The sequence below is a fragment of the Callionymus lyra genome, chromosome 1 (genome assembly GCF_982586985.1).
Source record: "Callionymus lyra chromosome 1, fCalLyr1.hap1.1, whole genome shotgun sequence".
NCBI lineage: Eukaryota > Metazoa > Chordata > Actinopteri > Syngnathiformes > Callionymidae > Callionymus > Callionymus lyra.
This window is the reverse complement of record NC_141818.1, coordinates 28,120,964-28,128,042: the sequence shown is the minus strand read 5'-3', so window position 1 is coordinate 28,128,042 and position 7,079 is coordinate 28,120,964. Positions and strand designations below refer to the sequence as shown.

At 39.7% G+C, this 7,079-nt stretch overlaps 1 protein-coding gene across 3 annotated transcripts in view; it reads left to right on the top strand.

Annotated features, from left to right (window-relative positions):
• Window positions 1-6,462: 6,462 nt before the first annotated feature.
• LOC148088739 (phospholipid phosphatase-related protein type 5-like) overlaps window positions 6,463-7,079 on the top strand; it is a 40,659-nt gene continuing 40,042 nt past the window's right edge. For all 3 annotated transcript variants that reach the window (XM_087799725.1, XM_087799712.1, XM_087799716.1), the window contains exon 1: window positions 6,463-6,812. The gene's annotated coding sequence lies outside the window, so the exon portion shown is untranslated. The remainder of the gene's footprint in view (window positions 6,813-7,079) is intronic.

Sequence of the window (7,079 nt, the reverse complement as noted above, 5' to 3'; positions counted from 1 at the left end):
GCTCACCTGCACAACTGCTTAATGTGTTTGGGTTTCAGCGTATTCTTATTATATCTGTGAGATAAAGGTAATTTACGAATAGTCATCATGTGACTGTGTATTAATACAAGTGTGTTTTAATGATGTATCCTCGATCACATGATCACATGAGGAAAACCAGCATTTGTTGCGCTTTCATTGGAACCTGCAGCTTAACTTTGATGGAAATGACGTCATGTATCTGTGACTCTCGTAGAGAAGACCCGAAGTGATCAAACGCGCATTATTTTTTTCGATATATTATTTAAAAAAAAACAAGCATATAATTCTATATCGTTTTTCTAAATTGCGTAAAATGAATGTCAGGAAGTCCGCACGTTTTGCTCTTTTTATTCGCGATTCATATGAACTATGCCGTGCGTACACTGGAAGCTTCGACATATTGCGCACCCCTGATCTAAGCAAACCAGAACAGTGTATTTGCCCGAATAAGCATCATGATGTCATCAGACACTTTCAGGAAGGCAGTCTCTGGAGAGGGATGTTTGCGGAAGCCAAACTGAAATCATGCGTACTCCCTTTTGAATTTATACGCAACTCCAGAGCGGAGTTGAAGGAGTTTGACGCTGTTGTGCAGCTCGCGCAACTTCAGCCTCACGTACAAGTCTCACAGCAGGGAGGATCGCCGACACCTTCCGAAGCTGGTTAGCTGGATAAGCTTATTAAAATTGAGTTAAAGCTAGTCTTACATGCCGTTTTTAGACAAAAAGTGATCTTCTCTTTACATGATGATCTAGGACACCAAGGCATTGAAAGAACAACAGGACTGTCGAGCATTATGTAAAAAAAATTGTGGACTGTGTGTGACTCGAAAGAATCCTTACAGGATATAAGCTCATCTAAATCAGATAGTAAGTAATGGACTAATGAAATTGTTTGCATAGATTTCCTTTCCCTAGAACCAGATTCACAGGGTCTTTGCAATGTTTGGGTAGTCAGAGACCATTTTACAAGGTATGCACAAGCGTTTCCCACTCGGAATCAAAAGGCGTACACTGTTGGGGTCTTGAGAAATATTTTGTTCATTACGGGTTACCTGCTAGAATCCATTCTGACCAAGGCAGAGATTTTAAGAGCTGTCTGATTAAAGAACTTTTGAAAATGGACGACACCCTATCATCCACAATGGGACCCTCAGCCTGAACATTTTAATCAAACCTTGCTGTCCATGTTGGACACTTTACCTCAGGGGAGAAAGAGGCAGTGGAATTGCCATGTCTGGCCAATGGTACACGCATACAATTGCTAGAATTGTGATGAAACTTTCTGAAAGGCCCAGAGAAAGGAGACTCGTAAGCAAGCAGAAGTAAAAGAAGACTCTGATCTGTCCTCAGAGTACAAGGAACCACAGAGAACTTATAAAGCTGTCCGTTATGATAAGATACCAACTAACAGACTTCATTCCGGTAGAAGATCAGAGGGTGAACTCTCTGACCAGGTAGATTCAAGTTCTGCTGAAGAGCCTATATCTGGTGATGCATGTCCTTTACATAGTGTCTCTGGTCATCAGACAGAAGATCAGGAGGCACTGAGTGACTTCTCAAGCTCTGGGGTTAAAGAGTCAAACCAACAACCGATTGTTTCGGGTTCTTCTAGTGGTCAGGAACCTGTTGTGCGATCACCTCCTTGTAGAGAGGTGAAGCTAGTTAGAAGATTAGGTTATGAGGTACTAGGTGAACTGTCAAGCCTTTGACTATTGTACACCAGGGTATAGTCATTCAGACAGGTCAGTAACTGTATATATTTATAGTTTCTTTGTTCATTTGGGTGATCTTTTGTAGACAACAAAATGTTTGGTTTATTTTACTATGTTGTGTTTATTTGTGATTGTCTGTTGAGGACAACAGTGTTTAAGAAGGGGGAGGATGTAACCCTCTGTTTACACCTTATAGTGTTATAATTGTGTTATGCATGATTTAAATGTATTATTATCAAATGACGAACACTTATTATCGAATATTTATTTTGTTGATGGAATGATTGACAGCTGTGCTCATCATGTTCCCACGATCGAGTGGCAGGGAATAGAAGGAGACGTGATAGCAGGGAGTTCGGATCGAGGACAACGCGATCAGAGTTTGTAAGCAACCGAAACAAGGAAACTGGTGATTGTGCTGTCAGCCCGACATACAAAGACCCAGCGTTTGATGCGCAACTCCAGAGCGGAGTTGAAAAAGTTTGACGGAGTTGTGCAGCTCAACACAACTTCAGCCTCATGTCCAAGTCTCAGAGCGGAGAGGATCGCCGACACCATCTGAAGCCGGTTAGCTGGATAAGCTTACCAACCACCTCCAAGTCCCCTCGACACAGAACCCGTTCATCGTTTTTGGTCTCAACGCACCCGAGCTACGATTCAGGCCTGCAACATTTATTTTCAATAATAATGGACAAACTCGTCACTATTTTGAGTTGGACTGCCTTATCGAGTGACATTTTTAGTTTAAATTGATTGTGGGGTATTGGTTGCCTTTTGTGGAACTTGTGTTATTTAATTATTTAACTGCAACTAAATTGGCGAATTCTGTGTCCTACATTCCATTAGGTAGAGCAGGATCGCTACACATGGATGTTGCTCTGATCCTGGAACAAAGACAGCTGCTCAGACACTACCTTCTCTAAGATCTTGGACAAGAGTGGGAGCTTAGAAATAGGCCTGAAATTACTGAGGTCAGTCGGGTCTAAGTCTGGCTTTTTGAGTAAATGCTCAAAGTCTACTGACTCCTTCAAGAAACATCTTAAGACATTCTTATTTGTGCAGGCTTTTCCCTGATTCTTTGGACTCCTGTGTTTGTCTTATGTGTCTTGATCTTTTATAGTATGTATTTCAACTGTATATTGTTAGGCTAGAGACAGGCTCAATGACAGCAGAGGTTCCACACAAAAGGGAAGAGATTTTCTCTTTGAGAACTTAATTTTGTCGGGAAAAAAATCTCAACAATGCATTGCTGTCAGCTTCACAGAACACAGAGGTGATTGGAGAAGCAGGACACATGAGAGAAAGGCAAGGGAAGACATGGAGAGTGTCTTAGATAATATTTTTCCTTCACTTATTTCCAAAAGCAGAAGAATATATTCAATCAGAGAACATTAACCCCAGATGTCTCATTATCATGGAATTGAAATTGTTACGTGTGGCAGTTTTATTTCACAAAATATGGAAGATGGGGAAACAAGAAACGGGGATACCTTAATTCAAAATAATAATGTGTGAAATAATTCATGGGCTAAGAGCAAAAAAATACAAGGTCAGTTCTTAAATATTATAGCACAGTGTAATTCATTTAAGTGTATTAAGCTATATTAAGTCTCTACTACTTTTCTATTAGTTGTATGCCATTTTGACTTTGGGCTACATCTTCCTGCAGAGCAAATGCTTTTTGCGCTTGGTTCGCTCCTCTAAAAAACTCTAACCATTAACATGAGGGATGGAAAAGATGAAATCTTGGCTTCTGTTGTTTCTTTTTATCCCTGTTATCTGTCTTTTCATTAAATCTTTAAGGCAGAAGGGGTTTTAAGGGTTGGTATTTGGCTGTAATTCACACTGATAATACAAGAAATTAATGCATCTTTTGAATTGACCTACTTCTAAATCCCTAAGAAACAAAAGTCTTTATATAAAGTGCTGTGGTGCAGAACCTGCTCATATCACATGGCCTAGTCAGAGATAATGTAGCAATCTCACTTTTGAATGTACAGCAGCCTTTCATTTCCTATAGCAAGTATGTGTTGCTTTTGAGGCACTAAACCTTTAAAAAAAATGTCGTGCATTATGTGGGATTTCGCATGTTTATAGAGAGCACCATAAAACTTTCTCATTGTGTTGAATAGTCTTGTGGACCAGAATCGAAAAGGATTAAGTAATGACAGAGATTGCTAACTCTTTAACTAATCTGCAGACTGACTTAAAAACTGGCGGATGAACTGTGGAGAAAAAGCAGCTCCAAATACCTTTAACCTAACAAACACAGCACATTTTCCCTATGTTGTGTTTACCAAGTAGAAAATAACATAAAAAGGGCTAGAGTTTAAAAATGATGACAACAAGAACATCACAGAGTTGTGTTTAACTTGGACATCTGAACTGGTCCTTTAACGTCCATATTTTTATGAAGCCTTCGAGGAATTGTCCCGAAATACCTTAAACTCTTCTTTTAGCTCCTGTCTGAAGTATTTCCTAATTTAAACGCATTGCACTAAAAAAAGCCTGAATCTCTAAATGTAGATTTGGAGCCAGGGCCTTCAGTTTTCAAGCCCCTCTGCTGTGAAACCCACACTTTTTATTTCTCTCCCGGAGTCCCAGGGCTCCACCTCCCGCTGCGAATCGAGGATCTCCACCGTGTCATAGGATCCAAAGTTCTCTCCAGCACCCAGCTTCCAAGATTCCTTTTAAACAGCAATAGCAATAGCTTTTCCAACCTCTGGGGTCCACTCGAGCGTTGCCTAGTCAGTACCTAGGATCCCACAGCTTTAATCATATATCTGAGAGTGTCTGTTCTCTCAGAAAAATGTTCAATATAGTTCCTGCGATAATTAATTTATTCATAGATACTTATTTTACTTTTATTTCTTAAAAATGTGCTGTTTTTGCCATTTTTAAAAGCATAAAAAGTCTGTCTTTATTATATTTTTAAATACAAATGTTGGTATTTGTTCTTCACTGAACATCTAACTTGTCTTCCTCTTTAGAATGATCTTTTCCACAATTTCTCTGAGTTTGTCTTTTTCAGGTATCGGCAAACCCCGATATTGGGCCCAGTATTGGACTCATTCGTGTAGCTTAGAACAACTTTTATGCAGCTGACACCTAGATCTATTAAATCCACCACAAATCTGGGTCAAGGCACAACTTTAGTTAGGCCTGGGCGTTTCAACTCAGACCCTGCTCACTTCCCAGTTCTTACACTTCAAACTGTGGTGGAATTATAATGCAGGGACTATCTTCAGATTATTTATTATACAATTCTAAGACAAAAAACAGAACCAGTGATGATTGAACAGGCTTTTTCCACCAATACGGAAAATTGGTAGTTCAGGTTGAAGAGCACAGATTTTAAAGTTGCACAACCTTTAACACTCTTGGTAACTCTTCCAAGTGTCCACCGGTTTCGGATCTCTAAGTCTGTCTCCTTTCTTGTTCCTAGACAGATAAGCATGTGTCTCTTAAAGTCGCATTGTTGAAATTGACTCTGAACTGATCTGAACTGAAGTGAGCTTGTCTTAACCCTGATATCTGTGTAGTGTGTGCCAAATTGAACATAAAAGCTAGCATTACATTTTAACCCAACAGCTGATTGTTCACCTGAATAGCAATTACTTATCAAATATATGAATAATTTAAATATATTGTGAAGAATTAGCATAAAATGTTTGTTTGACAGTAGTGAGGATACAGCACTGGCGTGGCGTACAGGATACAGTAAGAGGTTAGTATTAAGTAGGGCAGCAGAGTCCAGGGAGGGTCATGGAGATAAATCTGGGTCCTTTACATGCTTGTAGAAGAGATCCTGGATCGAGCAGCTCCGGGAGATAATAGCATCTCGTCTTTACACAATAGGAAGGTTTGTATTTAGTTCAATGCAAATGTTATTTTCCTACTATAATTAATAATTTATACTGCAATTAACTTTGAATCTTATTCATAATTTAACATGGAAAGAAAAACTGTTTCCCTGTTGAAAGGAAAAATAGAGCTGTTCGAGCTTCGTTCTATGTTGGCCATACATTACCACTCTAGTCAAATTTAGTTCTTGCTAACTGTTTATATAGTCTACTTCTGTTCATCTTTTTATCCTTTTAAGATCTTCTCGTTTTCTCTTTGATCTATTACGCTTTCTTTTCTCTTTGCACATTTTTTTGACAGCGTTTCAGCTCTGATTCCCAGTGAAAATAACAGCACCAATTATTGCTTGTTAGTTGTACTGCTTTTTATTCATGTATTAACATACAATGAATTACGCTTACTTAGAGGACAAGTCATTGGCAGAGTTTGTGCATTTGTTGGATGTATGGGACCTGTGATCTATGGTATAAGTTAGTAAGTAAGTCAATTATATGTGTAGAAAGGTGGGAGCTGAGAGATTGTCACATTCTTCTTGGTGCCGATTAATTAACCTACCAGGTGGTTATTGCTTTTTGTCTCTTCTCACTTGTCAGGTCATTCAACATTACATTCGCATCCATCAACATTTCCTCTTCATTTCTGTCTTTTATTTTAGTGCTTTGACTAATCCTATTCAGCCACCATGTACCATCTTTGAAATATCTGTCTGTCACCCTCTCCCTTTGCATCTTCTTCTTGCATGTATTTGATGGCTCTTTCAGCCTCTACTCCCACTGTCTCTTATTCCCTCCTCCAGTCCTTGTTTTGTATTCCTCCTCTTCACTGTCTCTCCTTCTCAGATGCTCAGAAATGTTCTCGCTCCATCCCCCCCTTCACCCTCCTTCCTCTCGCTCCTCAAATGCATCATCTACTGCTCCGATGGACTTCTCTCAGTGAGCCAGTATTGAACCACTTGTCTAATTAGCCTTCAAGAGCTTTTGAGGACCTTGAAATACGAATCTGTGTCTCAGTAAGCGAGCGTCTGGCTGGAGAAAGGTAGTCTGGCAGCGACAAACATTTTTTTTCCGCGCTCAGTTCTGAGGACATTCAGTAGCGAGCAGCGGAAGTGAGAGGTGGGTTTGCTTTGAGGAAAATAAGAACAGAAACCAACGCTCATAAGACAAAGAATGAGGAGCAAATATTGCTAAAACGGAATTCATCAACAAAAGACAAGGTAAGCCTATATCTCACTCTGTATGTGTGCTTGAAAACAATGTTAAATTGTGCGTTATGGATTCAGTTTGCATATTTATTGAATGATGCATGCTGTGACCCAAATGATTGAACCTGAGGTTCAGCACAGAGGGGGGACTGCTCCCGCCCAACCCCCCTCTCCATCTCTATCACCATTTCACTCACTGACTCTTTCAATCTGCCGTGAACTCTTTTTTTGCATGTTCTGTTATATGTATTAGATCATCCTTTGGGAGTCCCCACACCA